The sequence below is a fragment of the Diadema antillarum genome, unplaced genomic scaffold (assembly GCF_040938485.1).
Source record: "Diadema antillarum isolate AM-2024a unplaced genomic scaffold, OU_Dant_1.0 seq00000783_RagTag, whole genome shotgun sequence".
In the NCBI taxonomy this organism is placed as follows: domain Eukaryota; kingdom Metazoa; phylum Echinodermata; class Echinoidea; order Diadematoida; family Diadematidae; genus Diadema; species Diadema antillarum.
The window spans coordinates 550,621-575,233 of record NW_027271671.1 but is presented as its reverse complement, the minus strand read 5'-3'; the positions used below and the strand labels follow the sequence as shown (position 1 = coordinate 575,233).

The 24,613-nt window shown below is 39.4% G+C and overlaps 1 protein-coding gene and 1 pseudogene across 1 annotated transcript in view; one reads left to right on the top strand and one right to left on the bottom strand.

The window, feature by feature from the left end:
* Positions 1–2,555: 2,555 nt before the first annotated feature.
* Positions 2,556–24,613, bottom strand: part of LOC139739110 (2-oxoisovalerate dehydrogenase subunit beta, mitochondrial-like) — an 86,977-nt gene continuing 64,919 nt past the window's right edge. Inside the window, exon 11 of the mRNA XM_071649728.1 lies at positions 2,556–6,316. The gene's annotated coding sequence lies outside the window, so the exon portion shown is untranslated. The remainder of the gene's footprint in view (positions 6,317–24,613) is intronic.
* LOC139739142 (uncharacterized) lies at positions 11,285–12,279 on the top strand (annotated as a pseudogene).

Here is a 24,613-nt window from a genome sequence, read left to right as displayed (position 1 = left end):
CATTTATTAAGGCTTTGGGACCAATCAGAGTGAGTAAAAAACTTTCATTCAAAGAATCATGACATCATCCTCATTTCTAGCACCATGCACTATCACTAAACAGGGGTGGATCCACTTTAACCACAATAATTATCCCACTGAAATGTGAACAATCTAAATCTAATGCTCACAGGATATTGCCTGCACATTTGAAACTCCAGACTTCCTTGCAGTAACTGGATACCCACTGGAAATCTTAGCCATACCTCACAGATGGGGGTATGAGATGCTAATGACACGGGCCATTTAGCAATCATTAATTTCTGGCTGTGAAATGTAATCTGTTTCTCTCCGTGGTTGTCTTATCTAATGCATTAATTGGACTATCACCTATCAGTGCATTTATCGCACCAGCAAATGAACAGGGCAGTAGACATATGAGACATGAGCGCTTAGATACTCTGTGCCTTTATACCACTGTGTGTAATATTACACATGATAGCATCAGTGACAATCAGTCGGGTTAATCTCTGGCACCTGGCCATAACAATCAGGATAATGACAGCAAGTTTTGAGCAGAATAATAATGATAAAAAATATTATTTTATATATTGCCATAACTTTAAGAAGGAAATAGTGGTAAACAACAACAGCACACACACAACATTTCTGTGACACTGAACAGTAATCAGGCTACATCACCACCGAACTTTGAAGGAGGAATCGATAAGAACTGACTTATTTCTCAAGAGCCATGTGTGTGATCTCTCTTAATCATTTGTAATTATCGGTCCCACACAAGTTTCCTTGAACAAATTTATGAATACATTAATTTGCATATTTTAGAGATGTATACAATATTCATGACAAGATCATTTTGAACAAACACACCGTCCATGAAACAGAACAAAGTAAACCATAACTGTTAGTACTGTATAATGTATTGGCATCCCAACAGCATCACACGTTGCTAGGTGATCACTGCACACACACTTCACTCGACTGCAGGGTGAAGAATAAGCCCAATGATTTCCTTGCACTTTTTAGATGTCAGGCAAGCTTGGCAACATTCATGGAAAATCACCCCAAAGTGAGATATAGTTGGTTACAGGAACATCATTGCACAGTTTCATATCAATCAGAACATTAATTTTGATAGCGCTTTAATTTCTGAAGCCCACAATCACAGTGCTTTGTAATGTGACTGTACACTTGAGATGGAATTGTGATACTCGTTTGCTGTGTAACACAAAATGTCAGTTGCTGCAGATAACTCTAGAATGAAAACCCCATCTTCATGACATCATTCTGAGATAAATTTGTAATACATGTAAGATGTTCCTACACACCATACAGCAACAACAAAATGTATAGATTCTCTATTCTTACTTTTGACCATAAATAAAGATATTAGCGTGTGTGCACATGCATGTTTGTTTGTGTTTGTATGTAAGTGTGTATGTAGATGTGTGAGTGCAAAATATAATGGTTATTCCATCTGAGTTGGAGCAAGGGACTGTGATTGGTGATTTTATTGATGTTTCCACAGGATGGCATACTCAGTACTCCGTTACTTTAAACTGACAATTCCCTTTTTTAGGGCCTCACCTGTCATCTCCATAATTTTGATTATCACCTCCATCAAAAATGGCAGCCCATGACAATGATGATTATGATGATAATGATGATTATCATTACAAGTAGCAGCCATTATGGTTTTATTTGTCCTGGGTAACCTCTCTGATCTGTATCAACACTGCTTTTCCAGATGGTCCTGCATCAGTTTCATCAACTCGCCATGTTCAAGAAAGCAAAATCTTCAGTTGTCTGTTTTATCTCTTTAATGTTATTTTAACAAGGCATTGGCATTAAAATGTATTTCACAGTGTAGTGTCAAAATTTCTCTTTTTTGAGCTCTTTGTCATTCAAATATAATAGGTTGTTTCTTTCGCAGGATTAGAAAAAAAAAAAGAGCCTCTTAAATGGTAAATTCATTTCCAGAACTGACCACACATTTTCATTAGAAGATCAAAGTCCTTGAGTGCGTGTGTATTTCTCCTTCGATGACTGCTTTTTTTTTCTAATTTCTTTCAGAGTTTGTGGAGATTCAATCAATGAAGCCAGTTTTCTGTAATTTTTCTCCAATATTAAACATGCAGTAAAATTCCATGCCATAAATAAATTGTACAAATCCAATGATGATAAGGTGATACTTTTTGCATCGAAATTACCTGAGGACTTGATGGCTTCACTTAACAAAAATAGAGAATAATCAATCGATCGATCGATCAAACAATCAATCAATCAATCAATCAATCAATCAATCAATCAATCAATCAATCAATCAATCAATCAATCAATCAATCAATCAATCAATCAATCAATCAATCATCATCCATCCATCCATCCATCCATCCATCCATCCATCCATCCATCAATCAATCAATCAATCAATCAAAATTATGGGTACTCTGACAGGTGATTGGTCAACTAACATCTTTAAAGCTGGGTAAACCACACAACAGCAACAAGAATATGAAAGACAGCATACACTTGTCACATGACATCAACCAGACGTTTATTGCCATCAGTGTCTGATATTAACATTTCAAGTTCAACAATTGTGATTACACAGTGGTCATGTGAATACATTTACCACCATATATTTCATATGACAGTTTTCAGGAACTTGCACCAGACTGATCAAACAAGGAACATACAGGGTTTACAAACTACTGTACGAGCTGAAATTTTCGCGTACAGATATTTTCGCGAATAGCTACTTGGAGGACATTTTTGCGTGTTGTTAATTTCATGGTTGCAAGGGTCTAGCTGAACTTAGTTATTCGCACGTTATTTTCGCGGTTCAAAGGCGATTCATGAAATTCGCGAAAATAAAACCACCGCGAAAATTTCAGCTCGTACAGTAGTTGGTGCATTCAAAAATAAAGAAAAATTCATATGTGATCATTTACTTTGGATGTTTATTCTGATTGTTATTTTCTCCTAATGCAGAGATATTTTGTTACACAAAAGGGACATTTTTCTTGATAAACCCTGAACAAGTTTTTGTTTCTAAAGTTAAAAAATAGTGCAAATAGGACAACAGTTGGCCTTTAAGACTAAGTTAGCATTGTCACAAATGATTCACAACTGTTGAATATGAAGCTATCACACCACCACTAAACATAATAAGTTTCACTCAAGACATAATGATATCTTGGGTGAAACTTATTGTGTTTACTGGTGGTGTAATTTTCCCCATTTTGCTGAAGTTTAGATGTCCATTTTATGGACACACTTGAACCAGCGACAAAACCGAATCCTCTCTTTGCAATATAAAGCCATCCTTCCTGTAAACTTTTCTGGAAGAAAGTGCTTCATGTTGAAACTGCGTGGCATGTAGAATAAACAAAATGGAACAGGCCATGAAACATCCTGAGTGACATCAGATATTAGTATGTGAAGAAAGCTATGATTACCAAAATCATCTTCCAGGGTGTTAGCATGTTTTCAACGGTGATCTTGGTCCCCATACTGTCACTGATGTAAAGATATCTGTATGCATATTCTTGGAACGTCACTCCACTGTGTATGTACCAGATGAACTTGACACCTTACAAATCTGAGATTAAAAAATAACATTTCCTCTTTTGCATAAACAAGGTGAGGATGTATTTTTTGGCATGTGACATGCTGGTCAAGCAATGGTGATGACTATTTTAAGTTCCTGAAGGATACTCTATCATAAGAATTCACAGGGCTGCCAACATTAAGAGATCAAACTTGGGTCCCACGGGGAAACCATCAAGAGTTGTACTTGTGTGATGCATGCATTTCAATAGGCAAGAAAAATCCCAAAGTTTACAAGTGAGACTCTTTAGAGGAGCCTCCCATAAAATCTACAGATACTATTACTGCCTCTTTCACTCATCTCTCATGTATTAATTTACTGGGGTCTCCCAAAGGTAATTTCTCCTCACGCAAATGTTACATCAACACATTGGGGGTAAACTCAAAGGTAAGTTTGCTCTATTACATGTGTTTCCCCATGAGGGCCTGCTGGTGCAATGTATTTGCTGAAAAGACAAGTAAGAATTTTTTTCATCTGTCGCTTGCCTGGATGGAAATGCATGTTTAATATATGATTGATTATTTGGCACTTACAATATGTATATTTGCAGTGCGGCTGCCAAATACAGATACATTACACCTTGTCACAATCAAACTGTCACAGAGTCCTGTCCAAATTATGCCAAACTCATAGAAAAGTTTTTAAACACATGATTTCAGCCATGTCAGCTTTGCATTTGCATTTTCTCCTTGACAACAAAGTTTGCCTTACACATTAGGGTACCTGGATAAACTGCATGAACTCACTATTAAGTATAATATTCATTGATAAACTTCAAAACTGGTAAACCACTACCCAAAGTTGCAAGATTGTCATAAGTTTATAGGTATCCAACTTAAACAAGAGACAATCATAAATATATCTTATATAAAACGTTTATAATACACCATGGAAGTAAAAAATGAACACTTTCTTGTACGATGTAGAGACTGCATACCACACACTCTATCTCCCTTTCCACATGAAGCATATTGATAATACATGTACAGATGTGACTTGGCATCTTGGACATTATCAGGTAATAAAGAAAGCACAGCATACATTCTATACATACATACGAGACACCAATTTCCAACACCACTATATGGCATGACCACTTCTAGCCCATTATACCAATACATAACCATACCTTTCTACAGATAGATATCAGCAACACTTCGGGCAAAAAGAAAAAAAAACATGCACATAATTCTCTGTTTATTCATTATGATCTGAATATGTAACAAGTTTTCCATATTTATCTCAAGACTCACAAAATGAAACAGTCATAGAGAACTGAAGCACTTCAACCAAACTTTATATCACATCAAGAAAAAGGACTGTATTTGCTGATTTATATCAAACTTTGCAACACATAATATGCAGTCATTTCTTATATACTTGATGGAAACAAGGAGAACAAGCAGTTTTATATCTGAAAGGTCACAGAATTATACCATTAGGGAAGACGGGAGCATATTCCGAGTATTAAGGCTACACATTTTAGAATTACAGCTTTTGTTGTTGTCTTACTTCATGGTTCTTTGTTTCCCCTAGTTACCAAATGTATCCACGGATGTTTCTAAAACAGAATTGGCTATTCAAACAGGTTAACAACATTCAGTTTTTCTCAAGAAATAAAGCCCCCATCTATCCTTTTCTTCTTCCGTGATCATTTTCTTCCATTTGGTTCTACATATCTTGTCTGCAGCAGCTGTGTTATTTTAAGAATCAATATCCCATTAAAACAATACTGCACATGTGTCACCTTCACACACATCATGTACAAATAAAGTATCAAGACGTAGTGTCAATCTCTATGTACATAACAGAACCTTTTGTACTTCCCATGAAATGTGGGATTAAACAAGGTGGCAATAATATTGACATTGAATACCAATTTACACATTTGTAGACATAGAGAAAAATCCAGTCGTTTACATGAGACTGGAAACAACTGTACTCATTTTCATGTCAGGTGGTTGCATATCTTTTGTCTTTTCATAGCACAGGGAATTCATTTGCTGGCAAATGAGTTTTCATTAGGTTTAGCTGAGATGTACAAAATTGAAGACTACTGTAAATTTGATACAAATAACTTCCAGCATTATGATGAACATAACATGAATGACTGAAGTTGTGACCTTTACTTTGAAACACCTCCCTTCACCTGATGAAGAGGGTTGGAGAAGATTCGTGCCACATTTAATGCTTATGTAATGATCTCTGACTGCACTTGTTACTCTCACAAATCTTTTAGAAAGGTTATGTGATTCGAAAAGTCAGATGAATATGTGAAATAGGTTCAAAGCATTTCGTTTTTCTTCATTCAGCTGTGAATCCAAGTCAGAGTATTGACCACAGAGGTATTATTAATATGTTTTCATGAAGAACAGTCATTACAAATGGAAGAGGTTTCCCTTTTCAAAACAGCCTATAATGAAACAGCGATGTGGAGAAAAATCAAATAAATCTATGATTATGTAAAATATAACTCTCTCTTGCTCTCCCTCCACCCCTCCACACAGAAAAATGGACAACAGAAAGCTTACAAAGTCAGTCCTTACATCAGGTCAATGATTTTTTTTTCTTGTACGTAAAACTTTTCCATGATGTGATATTATGATGTGTGGACCCTTAGACTATAGCTGTGGACTCTGATGATTTTGAATAGCATGCTTGCCTTCCTTCACAGATGCTTCCATGGTGGCTGTGTGAGGAAATCTGCATTTGAATTGAAACAAACACAAAGCCAAAGGAATTAATCACACTGCAACCTTCATGATCCAATCCACATCATAAAACTACTGCACTCTTTGTTTCCATTTCAGAGTAACTCACAACAAGAGATCTGGGAGTCACACGCTCACCTGAGTATCGCAATTTCACCTTCCATGCATTCTTGCACACTCTTACCTGAGAACATTGGAAACTTAGGTCTGCATATATGGATCCCCCCCCCCCCCCCTCAACTCCAGGGTGGGAGGGGGGGGGGGGGCAAGCAGCCCTGGATCTGCAATGAATCATCAATGTACAAACTCATGGTATTAACTATGCTTTATCATTTCTGGTTCTAGAGTAGAAGATTTTAAATATTCCTTAATATGGGGATGGGGGGGGGGGGGGGGGGTGGGGGACATGGTGCCCATTTGAAGGAATTGGGATTCTATCCCCCTAGGGATGCTACCTGCTATAAAGTTTGCTCAAAATTCATGAGGTTTTCAAGAAGAAGATGAACATGTAAAATTGAGGCCCTATTACAACTGTAGTGTAGGTCTTCTCCTAGGTCCCAAGGGGGGGGGGGGGGATACCCCTGATTCCGCCAATCCCATGAACAAACTTGAGACTACAGTCATCAATGTACTAACTCATAGTGTTATCAAAGCCTTATCACTTCTGGTTCTAGAAGATTTTAAAGATTCCTTAATTTCAGGGGGTTTGGGCCCCCCTGGGGGCCCTCCAGGTGGGCCATGGTGCCCATTTGAACAAATTGAGATCCCATGCCCCTAGGGATGCTACCTACCAAGTTTGGTGAAAATCAGACATGGGAATATCAAAGTGAAGATGAAAATGTATAATTTAGGCCTCATTAGGACCCCTCCCCAACCCCCCTCCCCTGGGTCCCAAGGGGGGCACCCCTATTCCCCCATGAACAAACTTGAAACTACAGTCATCAATGTACTAACTCACAGTATTGGGGCCTGAGCTTTCGATCCTAGCAGAATCTTCGTCAGAGGCAAAATGACAAACAGGCAGGGAAAGCAATCACATATAAGGACTTCACACAACAAGAACAGACAGGGACAGGCTGGGTACACAAAACAAAGAAAACAAAGGAGAGGGTGGGAAGTCATGGGCAAGGAGCCCAACAGGTAAAGGGAGGGGATTAGAGCGAGCAGGAGGGTGGACAGACAAAAGGCAGAGGAGAGCGGACAGACAAAAGGCGGAGGAGGGTCAGTAATGATCATGAGGATCAAGGAGGCAACCATTGAAGGAAAGGATGAATAGGGAGGCAACATCAAAGAAGATAAGGAACACCAGAAGGATATGGAAGGGGAAAGAGTGAAAAAAGCAACAGCAAGGGAAGGGGGGGGGGGGGCTGAACAAACAGGGAGCCCTAAAGGTGTACCAGGAGGAGGCAACAAAAGGAAGTAATCAAACATATCAAAGTATATACACATATAGTAATGGCAAAAGTGACAATGGAATAACAGTAATGTAATAGCGCCACCATGGATCTGGTGGCGCTACATCGATGACATTTTCTTCATCTGGACCAGGGAGGAAGAAAGCCTCCATACTTTCATTGACCACATCAATTCTTTCCACAGAACCATCAAATTCACTTCTGATTTCTCCCAAGAAAAGACCAACTTCCTCGATGTCACCGTTAGGAAGGAGTCTAACCATGTCACCACCACTCTCTACACTAAACCCACAGACACCCATCAGTACCTCCACTCAGCCAGCTGCCACCCCCGCCACTGCAAAACCAGTATCCCTTACAGTCAAGCCCTCAGACTTCGCCGTATCTGCTCTGAGGATTCTGAGTTTTCTTTCCATGCCAGGAACCTGAAGAGACATCTCGCAGCCAGGGGCTATGGTACCAGGAGAATTCAACAAGCCATCAACAAAGTTCGTTCTCTCCCAAGATCTGAAGTTCTCAAACCGAAAACCAACAAGCAGGACATCACTGACAGAATACCCCTTGTGACCACTTTCCATCCCAATCTACCCTCTCTCCACAATATCCTTCGTGATAATCACCATATCCTTCACACCTCTGATCGTCTCTTACAGGCCGTCCCAGATACTCCCATCCTGGCATACCGACGCCCCCACAACCTTAAGGATCTCATCGTCCGTGCTGAAGTACCCTCCCTCACTAACAATTCTTCTCCTTTACAGCATGGCACATTCAAATGTTCAGCCAGTAGGTGCATCATTTGTAGCATACACATCCATGAGAGTGACTCTTTCACCAGCAACTCTACCGGCCTCTCTCACCACACAAAAGGAAACATCACTTGTACTACCACTAATGTTGTGTATCTCATCACTTGTAGAGTTTGTAGAATCCAGTATGTTGGGGAAACCAAGACTACACTCAAAAGACGCTTCTATGGACACAGATCTACTGTCAACACAGCCAAGCTCGACACTCCAGTGGGCCACCATTTCAATCTACCCGATCATTCCATCACTGATATGACTCTACAGGGCATTGAATCTTTAGGCACTCGTCCAGACACAGTCAGAACCAGCAGAGAGAAGCTCTGGATGAGACGACTTCACACCATCCAACCCCATGGCCTCAACATCCAGGAGGGAAATGACTAACCACCTTTATTTTTTCATTATTATTACCACCATTATTATTTTTTTCTCTTTTTCATTTTTCATTTTTTAATTTCATTTTGTTCTTTCTTTGCGCTTTTTTCATTTGCAGATCCTTTTTTCCCCAATTTATTCCTTCCTATAGCCCGAATCTTTTTTATACAGCCTTTTCCGCCTACACATACACACACTAGGTTTGTTTGTTTATACATACTTGTGCTTATTTTGCCCTGCCTGCTTATCTACATACATGTATACAATTTTCTCTCCCCTAGTTTTCACATGTGCTTTATTTTATTTCTTTTATCTATCTATCTGTATATATATATATATATATATATATATATATATATATATATATTAATTATTATTATTATTATTATTATTTTTTTTTTTTTTTCATTACTGTTATTCCATTGTCACTTTTGCCATTACTATATGTGTATATACTTTGATATGTTTGATTACTTCCTTTTGTTGCCTCCTCCTGGTACACCTTTAGGGCTCCCTGTTTGTTCAGCCCCCCCCCCCCTTCCCTTGCTGTTGCTTTTTTCACTCTTTCCCCTTCCATATCCTTCTGGTGTTCCTTATCTTCTTTGATGTTGCCTCCCTATTCATCCTTTCCTTCAATGGTTGCCTCCTTGATCCTCATGATCATTACTGACCCTCCTCCGCCTTTTGTCTGTCCGCTCTCCTCTGCCTTTTGTCTGTCCACCCTCCTGCTCGCTCTAATCCCCTCCCTTTACCTGTTGGGCTCCTTGCCCATGACTTCCCACCCTCTCCTTTGTTTTCTTTGTTTTGTGTACCCAGCCTGTCCCTGTCTGTTCTTGTTGTGTGAAGTCCTTATATGTGATTGCTTTCCCTGCCTGTTTGTCATTTTGCCTCTGACGAAGATTCTGCTAGGATCGAAAGCTCAGGCCCCTTTTGACTCCATTTTACTTCATTGGCTCGCCTTCATTGGATAAGCAGTTTTCAGCAGCTTTTTTTGCTACATTTAGTTCCTTTTCTGCTGTTGCATCACGCCCACGTGATCCTCCTTATCCTCTTTGTCTTCTCTGTTCTGTTTTAATTGTTTTATTGCTTTGTTCCAGTTCAGTCTCCTTCCTTGCCCTGTTTCCCTCCCACTTCTCGACTTGTAGTATCTTTGTTTCCACAGTGTTATATTTGTTTGTTTGTATCGTATTTGTTACTTTCTTTTCAGGTGTCTGTCTCCGTTCCTGGTACTTTTCTCTTCAGTTCCGTGCCTTTATCTCTGAGCTTGTCTCATTTCCCTTTATCATTTCTCTTCACTCACTTTTCTGCTTAGCACAGGTTGGCCTAGCTGTACATTGACCGACTGTACTTACCCTTTTCCCTTTGATTTATCCGCCTTACAGGTCAATCTTGCTCCCCTTTTTGAATTTCCCTCAATTCTGACAGGCTATGTATTTCTCCTTCCCTTGTTTGGCTATCATTGTTCTTCTCTGTCCCATGCTTACCATGGCTAACCATCTATCTCTTTTTCATCAACTGAGGAAAACCAAGCTCAAGGCCCTCAGATTCTCATTTCACCAGGATAATTACAGATTCTACTCCCTCAACCGCATGATACCCACAGGTCTCCAACTCCACTGCACTCCAGCTCTTGGAACACTCTCGCCTGAACTACGGAAACGCTGGAACCAGACTCTACATGGAGCTTCCATCCGTTTGATTAACATTCTCTCCGAACAGTGTGCTGCCTCTCTCACTTCCTTTTCAGCTGACATCGACAGACTGGAGACTGAACTTCGCTCTTGCTGCACCGACACCCAGTGGCTCAAATACAATGATGAAATTGAATCTTGTCTCTCAAAACATATGTCTGACCTCACTGCTCGCAGGAACAAGAAAATAGGCAACTTCACGAAGAAACGTCAAAGGTCCAACAGATTCAGGCGACACACCACATCCACTGATGCATCCTCCACTTCTGTCGTTAACCTTTCTTCTTCTCCCCTATCTCAAGCAGAAACGTCTCTTCTCTCAAAAGGTCTCAAGTTTTGCCCCACTCCACCCAAGGTCGATCAGATAGCACTCAGCCAAGACCTCTCTACTTTCTACCGCAGGTTACGCCTCAAAGAGTTTTTTCTCGATGAACCCCCTTCTGCTCCTGAGCCCTTTCATCCTAAAAGCTCATGGATTCCCCCCAAGAACAGAGTTCCCTCCCTGGAAACGTACATCGAAGCTGTCTCATCTCAAGTCCACTCCGCAGATACGCTCGACATTGCATCACATGACAATCTCCCAAAGGAAGAACGCCAGGCTCTCTCATCTCTCAAAAACAGGCCTGACATCATCATCAAGCCCGCAGACAAAGGATCAGCTGTTGTAGTAATGGACCGCCAGCAGTACATCGATGAAGCCATGAAACATCTCCGCAATCCTTCCCACTACACACTTCTTGACTTTGATCCCACCGATAATTTCTCCCAACAGATCCAGTCGACACTCGATGACATGAAGGAACATGAACACCTCACCAAGAAGGCTCACAAATTTCTCTCCCCCGTTAATGCCAAACCTGCCCGATTCTATCTCCTCCCCAAGATCCACAAACCTGGCAATCCCGGTCGTCCCATCCTCTCTGGAAATGGTTCCCCAACAGAGAACATCTCCCTCTTTGTTGATCACCACATTAAACCTCTTGTCTCACTCGCACCCTCCTACATTCATGACACACCAGACTTTCTCAGGAAACTCGATGACATCAAGGACCAGATACCCGAGACAGCAATCATCGGTACTTTCGACGTCTCCTCTCTCTACACCAATATTCCCCACGATGAAGGTATTCTAGCCTCCTGTGAGGCTTTGACTTGCAGCGGCCATTCCAACCCCCCCATATCTGACATCAAATCCCTCATGTCACATGTACTGACGAAAAACAACTTCACATTCATGGACAAGCACTACTTACAGGTATCTGGCACAGCTATGGGTACCAGGATGGCTCCCTCCTTCGCCTGTCTCTTCATGACCAAGCTAGAGCAGCAGATGTTAGATTCAGCCCCCTGTCGTCCATGGATCTGGTGGCGCTACATCGATGACATTTTCTTCATCTGGACCAGGGAGGAAGAAAGCCTCCATACTTTCATTGACCACATCAATTCTTTCCACAGAACCATCAAATTCACTTCTGATTTCTCCCAAGAAAAGACCAACTTCCTCGATGTCACCGTTAGGAAGGAGTCTAACCATGTCACCACCACTCTCTACACTAAACCCACAGACACCCATCAGTACCTCCACTCAGCCAGCTGCCACCCCCGCCACTGCAAAACCAGTATCCCTTACAGTCAAGCCCTCAGACTTCGCCGTATCTGCTCTGAGGATTCTGAGTTTTCTTTCCATGCCAGGAACCTGAAGAGACATCTCGCAGCCAGGGGCTATGGTACCAGGAGAATTCAACAAGCCATCAACAAAGTTCGTTCTCTCCCAAGATCTGAAGTTCTCAAACCGAAAACCAACAAGCAGGACATCACTGACAGAATACCCCTTGTGACCACTTTCCATCCCAATCTACCCTCTCTCCACAATATCCTTCGTGATAATCACCATATCCTTCACACCTCTGATCGTCTCTTACAGGCCGTCCCAGATACTCCCATCCTGGCATACCGACGCCCCCACAACCTTAAGGATCTCATCGTCCGTGCTGAAGTACCCTCCCTCACTAACAATTCTTCTCCTTTACAGCATGGCACATTCAAATGTTCAGCCAGTAGGTGCATCATTTGTAGCATACACATCCATGAGAGTGACTCTTTCACCAGCAACTCTACCGGCCTCTCTCACCACACAAAAGGAAACATCACTTGTACTACCACTAATGTTGTGTATCTCATCACTTGTAGAGTTTGTAGAATCCAGTATGTTGGGGAAACCAAGACTACACTCAAAAGACGCTTCTATGGACACAGATCTACTGTCAACACAGCCAAGCTCGACACTCCAGTGGGCCACCATTTCAATCTACCCGATCATTCCATCACTGATATGACTCTACAGGGCATTGAATCTTTAGGCACTCGTCCAGACACAGTCAGAACCAGCAGAGAGAAGCTCTGGATGAGACGACTTCACACCATCCAACCCCATGGCCTCAACATCCAGGAGGGAAATGACTAACCACCTTTATTTTTTCATTATTATTACCACCATTATTATTTTTTTCTCTTTTTCATTTTTCATTTTTTAATTTCATTTTGTTCTTTCTTTGCGCTTTTTTCATTTGCAGATCCTTTTTTCCCCAATTTATTCCTTCCTATAGCCCGAATCTTTTTTATACAGCCTTTTCCGCCTACACATACACACACTAGGTTTGTTTGTTTATACATACTTGTGCTTATTTTGCCCTGCCTGCTTATCTACATACATGTATACAATTTTCTCTCCCCTAGTTTTCACATGTGCTTTATTTTATTTCTTTTATCTATCTATCTGTATATATATATATATATATATATATATATTAATTATTATTATTTTTTTTTTTTTTTCATTACTGTTATTCCATTGTCACTTTTGCCATTACTATATGTGTATATACTTTGATATGTTTGATTACTTCCTTTTGTTGCCTCCTCCTGGTACACCTTTAGGGCTCCCTGTTTGTTCAGCCCCCCCCCCCCCCCCCCCCTTCCCTTGCTGTTGCTTTTTTCACTCTTTCCCCTTCCATATCCTTCTGGTGTTCCTTATCTTCTTTGATGTTGCCTCCCTATTCATCCTTTCCTTCAATGGTTGCCTCCTTGATCCTCATGATCATTACTGACCCTCCTCCGCCTTTTGTCTGTCCGCTCTCCTCTGCCTTTTGTCTGTCCACCCTCCTGCTCGCTCTAATCCCCTCCCTTTACCTGTTGGGCTCCTTGCCCATGACTTCCCACCCTCTCCTTTGTTTTCTTTGTTTTGTGTACCCAGCCTGTCCCTGTCTGTTCTTGTTGTGTGAAGTCCTTATATGTGATTGCTTTCCCTGCCTGTTTGTCATTTTGCCTCTGACGAAGATTCTGCTAGGATCGAAAGCTCAGGCCCCTTTTGACTCCATTTTACTTCATTGGCTCGCCTTCATTGGATAAGCAGTTTTCAGCAGCTTTTTTTGCTACATTTAACTCACAGTATTAACTAAGCTCTATCACTTCTGGTTCTAGAGAAGAAGATTTTTAAAGATTCCTTAATTTTAGGATGTTTGGGCCCCCCTGCCCGCCCCCCCCCCCCCCCCCCCCCCCCCCCCCCCCCAGGTGGGCCATGGTGCCCATTTGAACAAATTGAGATCCTATCCCCATAGGGATGCTACCTGTCAAGTTTAGTGAAAATCGGTCATGGGGTTCTCAAGAAGAAAATGAAAATGTAAAAAGTTTACGCACGACGGACGCCGGATGCCGGACGCCGGACGAAGAGCGATCGCAATAGCTCACTTGAGCCTTCAGCTCAGGTGAGCTAAAAATCACTTTTGAAGTGGATGCGATGATGGAAACAGTACAGAAGTCAAATACAGATATCAATGAAGGAAAAAACAATGCAAAATTTAAGACAATTTTCTTATAATATGAACATTAACAAGAAACATGGAATCATGAAGACATGTACTAGTTATTAGCAATTATGCAATGTTAACTGAAGAAGTTCTTTCTATCTTTTGTTGATTTCAACATTTCCTGAAAGAAGAATATTGTCATTGACCAAGCCCTAATCATGATGTGAAAAACGTGACGTCTTTTTCTTTCAATTTCTTGTCAATAAAAATTGTCCATGCACTCATAACAACTATTAAAAATAAACATGGTCTTTTGAGAGTACGAGAAATAAAGGCACATTCGGAAATCAGGGTCATGACTGAATAGCCATTGAGGTTTGCGTAGGTGGTAATGATGTACGATTTATCAAAGAAGTTTCACTTTCAATCAAATGTTCTTCAAGTTCTTTGTTACATGGTCAAATGCTGCAAATCTATGTGGTATTCACTGATCTGCTCTTTTTATATCACTTTCATCATGGAGAGTGAGAGACACCAGCACTTATATTTCCTACTCGCCAGCACTCAATAAAAGCATCCTGCTTCTTTCCCATGACAACAGCATGGAAGGAGAAGGAAGGCGATCAATGTCATAATGGCCTCACATAAGCCTGTTTTTTTCTATGTACTCTTTGTTGGTACGTTTGCAATTTACTTAAAGGATACAACAGCCCACATGTGAATATATACAATGTGCTGACTCACACAAGCCGATGTTTATAATTTCTGGCTGTTGTGTTGTTGGTGGGAAACAATGACGTTGATATATTGGTTCATTCATGGAAAGAAACAGGTTGGGATCTTGATCATGACCTGACCACCGAGAGAAACTTTCTCTGTTTGTGTAGAACACTGCTTGGCACAATTTGCGGAGTGTTGACTTGTTTTTTAGCATATGATAGGGACTTAGAATTGGGTTATACTAGACATTATTCTAAAAGGGACATAGAATTGGGTCATACCAGACATTATTTCAAAGACAAGCCTGAAAAATCTGCTTCAGGACATATTCAAAATTAAATTTTCCCGATAGAGCTGTAAGGTAATAGCATCACTATCACTAATACTTTCATTTTTTCTCTCGAGTCTCTCTAGACTTGGTTTTGGCCATTCTCACCGAGTTTGTTTTTGAACTCTGACCATATCCACTCAAGGTTTGACTCCAAGAATATTTTTTTTAAACCGACTGCTCCTTATTTGTCATAAATTCCTTGTGAACATCATTTTCACCACCAGTCACTCAGCTTTCCATCAATTACATGCATTCTTTCAATCCACTTCTCCAAGAAATTTCCCATGCTTTTCTACAAATTCTCGTTGAATGTTAATTTACTAATTCACTTTGGAACTATACACTTCTCAACAAACTTTCCACACAAAAACATGTCCATGTCACCTCGTCAACTCACTCATCATCCCACTCTCCTATCACTGATTTCACAAACTTTACACTCCCCCTCTCTCTCTTTCACTAATTTTCATCTTTAGTTTTGCCTTCTCCACTCATTATGTAATAGAATGTAAAAAGTTAATACACAGGAATCAGTTGTGCTGTGTTATACACATGTATTTTCTACACACGCGAAAGCGCAATCAATATCACAAGTTAATGCTAAGGACCACTTTCTCCTCACATCAACTCTAATCACAGTTTGGAAGCGCAAAGTTATGTGACATTCTGCGAATTCAACATTGAACGGTGAGTATGATTAATCATTTCTTTTACACATTTTCTCATCAAGCCAATTCCTAATATCCTTTAAACTACATCCCTTCTCTTGATCAATGTGTGGTTGCAGCCAATATCATATTATTATTACTATCAAGTGAATGAATGGCACAATTCTATAACTTTCCAATTCTATGTCAGATTTTGATAAACTTGTGCTATTCTGTTCATCTAATTTCACTCTATTCAATAAATCAACTGAACTGATGGTGTGCCATAGATTGATCTATGAAGTCCTCTGCTAACTTCATACTCTTTTCCATGCATCAGGCTTGAAAGAAAGGCAACACTGATGGAAAACCCAGGGCCCCATTTTTACTAAAGATGTTATGTTATGATAGCAACTTCTGCTGGAATGGCAACTTCCAATAGCAGCAGCCAATCGGGAAGTTGGATTCTTGTTGTTACCATGGCAATTGCCATTCCGTCAAGAGTTGCTATCATGTCCAGTTTTTTTCAATGAAATGAGGCCCAGAATGCATGAAATGTGTTTGAATCTACAGATTCAACATTATGTACATTCTAGGAAATGAGCCAACAAAAGCACAGATGCAGGGCTCAAGATAAATCAAGCAATCTGGCTGAAGCAAGTTTGAAGTCGTGTTGTTCATTCTCCACTGCCCAGGGCAAACTCCACAATCTTTGGTCACAACAAAACTGTGCTAACATATCTCACTCCACCTTTGGACCACATTGTGTTTCATATGTTGAGAGCTGTATTGTTACCAGGCATAGAAAAATTCAAGGTCAATCATATAATAGATTCTCCCTGATAGGACAAGCTCAAACACGCCGAAGTAAGTCAACAAAAATGAAATTACATGACTACATCAATTGAGATGCCAAGTTTTGATCTGTGAAAAGTAAACAATAAAGGGTAAGAAAACTGGGACATTTGATCTGGTCAAAGGTGCACAGGTAAAACATCTGCCAAACAAAAAACTCGACAGAGTATGTGTAACCCCACCTTCATAATTATTTACAGGCAGACCAGAGCTACTGTAAGAGTGGAAATTTTCTCGGTGTTGAAATTTTCGCGCATTTCGTGCAAGCAGAAACTAGTGCAAAAATGAAGGCATGTGAATATTTTGGCTTGCCATATGTTCCAGTAGTTGATATCTTGATTCCGTGGCATTGAAAAACATGCAATACTCTTACTGCTGGGCTGTGCGCGAAAAATTAGTAGTGCAAAAATATCCACTTTTACAGTACTCTGGTAGGTCTGCACTGAGTTGCCTTGGTGAAAGAATATGAAACACTTTGCTGCAGATCAAATCTGCACTTCTACATCCACTCTGACAAGTGGGTTACCATTGGATTTATTCTGCACCAAAAATAGATAAATGCTGTATGGCAGCAACTTATTCCTGCATGTTGCTGGGCTTCTTACATATACTATCGTGTTGCTTTGCAGATGTAAATTGTATTCCTATTCAGCATGTTTTGACAGCAAAAGTTTGGTAAACCCTCACTCAACAACTAAAACTTAATACTGAACTTCAAGCCAAGTTATGTAATTTAAAAGGGCTTTTCACATTGAGAGTGAAAGAGAGTGACATCAGAAAAAATTGTGACATTTCAGCAAACATTGTTACACAACCAAACCAAATGTGGCCTGAAGCACTGCCACAAAAATTGTCCAGGGGGGCGTGCCATTTGCAAGCTCTGGGTAAAGATGTTAGATAGTGAGAATCCTCACCCCTGCAACAACAACAACAAAAGTGGCAGCAGCAGCAGCAGCAAACAATAACAAGCAGCAGCAGCACAGCAGCAGCAGCAGCAGCAAACAACAACAACAACAACAACAACAACAACAACAACAACAACAACAACAACAACAACAGCAGCAGCAGCAGCAGCAGCAACAACAGCAGCAGCAGCAGCAGCAGCAGCAGCAGCAACAACAACAACAACAACAGCAACAACAACAGAAAAAAAATCTTGAATTCTATCTCAGAACTTTCCCTCGAAAGTCCTGTGAAGAGATGTAAAATGGCTGGCAGGCTCGCCACTTGTACATTGCATGTAGTAGATATATGCACAAAATTGTGCATGTGTGCATAATCATCATCTACAAACTTGTCTCTCTAGCACGATCACTTTGCCATGCTTCATTGATGAGTGTATGGGAAGCTCAATCATCTCAATTGCGAATGTCGTAATATTTCCTAACAAGAATGGACCTTAAGGTGGTGGATCATTCTCATCCTTCCTTAAAGGACTAGTCTAGTGACATAATTTCTCTATCAAAGGTGTGCTGAGGAGGCTACCTGCCTCCTCAGCACACCAAAGAGAAATCCATCCCAAAATTTTATCAATTACATGTTTCACTATGCTATGTGTCACTCGGAAAATGGAAGTTTTTTTGGTTTATGGATTGATTTATTTTCTTATCTATATTTTGTTTTATATGCTATGTGTTTTCATGGTTACATAGAATGAAGTCGAAATTTTTTTTTTTTGATGCTGAGAATAAAATTATTCATAACTGAAAGTGGTTACTGAATTGAAAAGTTGAATTGATAGTTGAGTTGAGTTGATAGTCCAAGGCGAACAAGGCATATTAAATGAAAGAAAGATTTTACTTAGAGGGGTGAAAGTTCAGGTGCAAGTTTCTTCACTTTGTCTCCCTCTACAAATTAAATTCGTTAAGATTGCAACTGCTGATCTGTAAATTAACAAACATGTCGGAAAAAAGGGAACCAGTGGGACTCGTACCTGTCATCTACTGCTTTCCGGGCAGCAACACTTGTCTGCCTTGGACTACTTAACATGACAATGTCGGAATTTCGGAGCTTGGGTATTTGCTCCATGTTCATCGTGTCACTGCCGGCAACCAGGGACAGTCTGGTGGTAGTGTCACTGCCCGGAAAGCAGTAGATGACAGATTTGAGTCCCACTGGTTCCTTTTTTTCAACATGTTTGTTAATTTACAGATCAGCAGTTGCGATCTTAACAAATTTAATTTGTAGAGGGAGACAAAGTGAAGAAACTCGCACCTGAACCTTCATCCCTTTGAATAAAATCTTTTTTTCAATCATCTATGTACAAAGGCAAAATTACGCTTTACTTCTTGCCTATAAAAATTGTATTTCGCTGGCTGAGAACCAGAAGGGCTTCATCACACTTTTGGGGTGCATTGAGTTTTTGGTATCATGTTGTAGAGCTTGATCTCCTCTACATTATGATGTTTATTTTGAATTATTTTCATTTTCAAAAAATTTTACAAAATAAAACCACAAGGATGTTTTTTATCCTATATTTGGAACAAAGTTAATGGGTAATTCCATGAAGTTGGGGCAGTGTCCATGTAGCATCGTGATATTTAAAAAATACATTTCAGCATAACTCAATATTAATTATACTATACATTTATTATTTGTAGGCTTTACATTTGCATTGAGGCCACACATTTTCCTGGAAATTTTGTGCCATTCAGACTCAATTTTGATGAAGTTATTAAACAATATGTAACAGTGTCCTGTAGCATCGTGACATGTCCATGTAGCATCGTGACGTGTCCATGTAGCATCGTGATATTTTAAAATGTGGTCCTAAGAGACAAATTATGGCAATTAGCTCGACCAAAATTTGGTGCAATATGCATTTGCAAGATATGAATGAGATAGCTAAATATCTCAAATTTCCTGCACACAGTTTTGATTTTAAAAGAAAATTACAAAATGTATCACGATGCTATGCGGTGTCCTTTTTTGTTACATTTGAAGGACACCGCATAGCATAGTGACACATTGTGTAATTTTCTTGTAAAAGTAAAACTGTGGAAAGGAGAGTTAAGATGTTTAGCTATCTGACTAATCTAGTAATTATGCATATTATATCAAATTTTGGTCAAGCTAATTGCATTAATTTGTCTTTAAGGACCAGATTTTAACTATCGCGATGCTACATGGACACGTCACGATGCTACAGGACACCATTACATATTTTTTTAATAACTTCATCAAAATTGAGTCTGAAAGGTGCAAAATTTCCAGGAAAATGGATGGTCTCAATACAAATGTAAAGCCTATAAACAATATATGCATAGCATAATTAGTATTGAGTTATGCCATAATGTAACACTTTGTGCCCCAACTTCACGGAATTACCCTAATACATCTACCCGCACTTTTGATTGAACAAATTTGTATTAAATGAAAATTGAGTGTTTTGTGTTTACTTATGCTCAAATCTTAGAATGCCATGGTGCCCTTCTGGCTCTCAGATGACAATCTCATACATAATTACACGTAATGAGGATGTGGTGTTATCATCTGGAATGGATGGAGACACCATTGGTAGTATCTGTAGATAAAAAGAGTGTATTATTTGAAGTATATTGGAAGATGATTGTTGTGATATATACTAAGTCCACATCAGTTGCAAACTGTGTTAAAGGGGATGACTAGTAACTGATCAGTGGGAATCAGTGGGAATCAGTGGGAATGCTGGGGGATGATTGTTCCAATCCTTGTGGGATTCATTTAAGAGTACATTATATATCTATTGTTGTGTTAAAATCATTTGCTTCAGAATGGTCTCATGTACAAGTAATATGCAGTTTAATGCCCCATCACTGCACAGGCATGCTAACCTGGAAACATTAAACTGCACATTACTTGAATATGAGACCATTCTGAAGCTACTAATTTTCACACAACAATAGATGTATAATGTACTCAATGAATCCCACGAGGATTGGAACAATCATCCCCTAGCATTCCCACTGATTCCCACTGATCAGTTACTATAGCCATCCCCTTTAAGATAAAGAATGCATATGAAATATATCCTGCACTTCCCCCTGTTTCCCATACAGTTTTTTAAACTACAAATTGCAAGTACTTTTTACACTAATCTTTGCAAGAGTATTTTTTTTGAAAAACATTTCCTTCTTTCAACATTTCTCTAGCTGGGTAACTTGATCTCAGAATTTCCTGGAGAGCACTATCAAAACACAGTTAATTACATACGGAAATAATTGTGTTTTGATTAGAATTGCATTGACTTTTGACCAGTAAGTCTTAAAAACAAACAAAATACAGTATGCAAGTATGCCCTACTATTGAAACCCTCTGGAAAACCAGAAGTGAAATCATTTCAAAAGATTGCAGTGTGCTGTATGATGTCATCATTTCATGAATCCCTCGTACATGGTTGAGAAAAACCTGCCTCCATAGGAAGAGGTTTCTTGGAAAAGCTCTAATGAACATTTTTTCTGTTCATAGAGACATCATGTTGCAACAAATATTATGACCTCATCACCATGTACTGTAAAAGTGGTTTCTTTCGCGTACAGAAACTTTCGCGGTTTCCATCGGTGCCGACTTTTTCGCGTGTTTAAATTCGCGGTCGGTAATGATGACATTGTAACAAGCGACGAGTTCAAAACATTTTCGCGTGAATTTAAATTCGCGGTTCAACCTCAAAGTGCGAAAAGCGCGAAAATAAAACCACCGCGAAAGAAACCACTTTTACAGTAATAAATTCCATATGTAATGATGCCCAATATACTTGTCTTGTAAACATATATGACCCTGCATCACAAAACCAACAAAAAGTTGCCAGACATAGATTTTTAGTTAAGGGCATATTTTGAAAGAGCAGACTCTAAGCTTTTAAATGATGTATAGCTCAATTCAGATGGACTCCCCCAACCTACCAAAATACTCGAAAGAAAGCACACACTCTGGAAAAGTGCGAACTGAGAAAAGAGGCTCTGAAGTACAGGGCCTATTCAAGTAGCCTTTAATCGCTAGCTGTGCAATGAAAGGGACAAAACACAGGATGTCAACCATCGGAGCAACAACAATGAAGGATTATCAGATTATGCTGAAATTAAGCATGTTCTATCAACATATTCTGTCCATGATTAATGCCAACTTTCAAAGCAGTAGCGTTACCCTTTCAAAAGTTATTAGACTTAAAAGTGAAAAGTGTACAAAGGATTTCAAGAAATGAAAAGGGGCCTCTAATACATACCGGATCATTCTACTCTCCCCAAAAAAGGGGTTGCAGAAAAACTGCTCAAAACACACTTTCCCAATCGTGTTATGATCCAAACTAAAGAATAATGTAGAAAAAAGATAGCTCTTTCAGAAAATATGAAAACCCAAGATTTACTTAGTTGACCCATTTCACCTGTTTTGAGACCTCACTTTATAAAATCAAAGCGTGTGACTTTTTGTTTGTTTTGTGATGCATGGTCACATATTAAACCTTAATTAAGTGTCATTCTGTAATTCTGTAATTCTGTGTCATCTCATGTCGAATTGCCATGAAACTAAACAGAGTTAATTCACTGCTTCGTTTATATGATTTAATACGATCAAGTAAACAACCGAACATGATGAAGTTAAATTTCCCTTTAAATGATAATTGGGGACACTGTGTGCATTCCTGCACCTGTTCTATGTATCAAGGAAGTACAAGCCATCATATCTGATGTTCATGAAGGACATCTATTCATCTCATACACAACATGCTGATATGGATTCGTACTGGACACATGCCATATGCTTGTGATAACCTCATTTTGTGTAGGAATCCCCAGTCACTTCAGTTGTCCCAAATCTGTGTTTTACAGTATGTGTATTCAGTATTAAAGAACAGGCATATGTGCAATGACTGCTGAATAAAACTATTTGATTCCATGCAGTTGAATTCTATTTGTGCAAAGCCTAGAGAAAGCTTGTCTTACACAGAATTTGACACACCTACGTAGGTACATGTACCAACCTATTCACAGAAATCCTAATACATTAATAAGCATTTCTAACACATCAGCAAATTTGACGGAGACTATGCATTATAAATGGTGTTTATGAATGCAGATTGAAGAAAGAGGTATGAAGTGACGGCCTTGATACGGCAGATGAAAATTTCACTTAAAGGACCTATGTAATGCAAATTCATGTTGGCTGGCATTGACTTACAATATCCTGAACATCATTTATGTGGCCAAAAAATACCTGAATATGTGCAGAATATTTTATATTTTTACTACTATGTTCTTCAGTAATATGCAAGCCCACAAAAGAACCTTCTAAACCAAGATTCTGTCAATGACGTTAACTGTCAATCAATGTTAACATATCAATATGATTGACAAAATACATTGAAATGCACCTATCCCTAGACTGAGCATAACTTGCATGTTTCCATGCAATGTCTTTTGTTATTCATGTTGGTACTTAAGCTGTGATTGACAGATGACTGACAGATGTCACTATAAACAATGTTAGTTTGAAAGATTAAAAAAAAAATGGGCAAGTCCATGTAATCTGAAAAAAAAAATAGTAAAAAAATCATAAGCAATGGACAATCATCGATTTTAGATATTCTTTTAGCCACATCAGTGATGATTAGGGTGTCATAAATCGCCATACTCTAGGTAAATATGCATAATTTGCATTGCATATGTCCTTTAAACTACTTCTACCGACTGACGAAACATTCACCCAGGATTAAATACACAGTAAACCCAGCACCTGCATGCACTGGGTTAAAGGACAAGTTCACCTTCATAGACATGTAGGTTGAGTGAATGCAGCAATATTAGTACAACACATCAGCAAGAGTTTGAGGAAAATTGGACAATCTGTTTAAAAGTTATGAATTTTTTATTAGAAGTTTCTGCTCATTCAACACTGGATGAGAAGACTACTATAGCTTGTGATGTCACATGTGTACAACGATATAAAGAAAGAATAAAGAAAATTTAACATATTTTTATTTTTCTCGCATAACAAAAGAACACCTGACTTCTCTCTTTCAGAAGGCAGGGGGAATAATATTACCCTTAACATGTGTCAGTAACAAGTCGAGGAAATGCGCACTTTATTGAAAAAGAATGAAGTTTTGTGAAATTCTCTTTTTATTTTCTTTATATTGTTGTACGCATATGACATCATACACTGTAGTAGTCTTCTCATCCAGCAGTGACTGCGCAAATACTTTAAAAATTCATAATTTTTGAACGGATTGTCAAGATTTTCCCCAAACTTTCACTGATGTGTTCTACTAGCATTGTTGCATTCACTCAATCCACATGTATACAAAGGTGGACTTGTCCTTTAAGAACTGTCTATTCCATTCGCAGCACTGGTACCATGTTATTTGCAAGTGTCTCACGACAAACACCCCGTTGGCTTGTCAACAAATCACCCTGAATGGCAGGCGGTGCACTTGGCTGATTCTGGGATCTCTTTATGTAGAGGCGAAGCGAAATCATTCTGTCACGCTCGGCTGGGCAGCCTTTCATTTCCTAGCGAGATGCGAAAGAATGCCAAAATGAAAAGGCAGACTCCTCTGCAGGGCTCTAGCAGCACTGCCTATCAGATAGGAGAAAACCTCTTGTACAGACATCTACTAACTTTCCAGTACTTTTATGTTTGGGCATTGGTCCCGCAAAGGGTTTGTG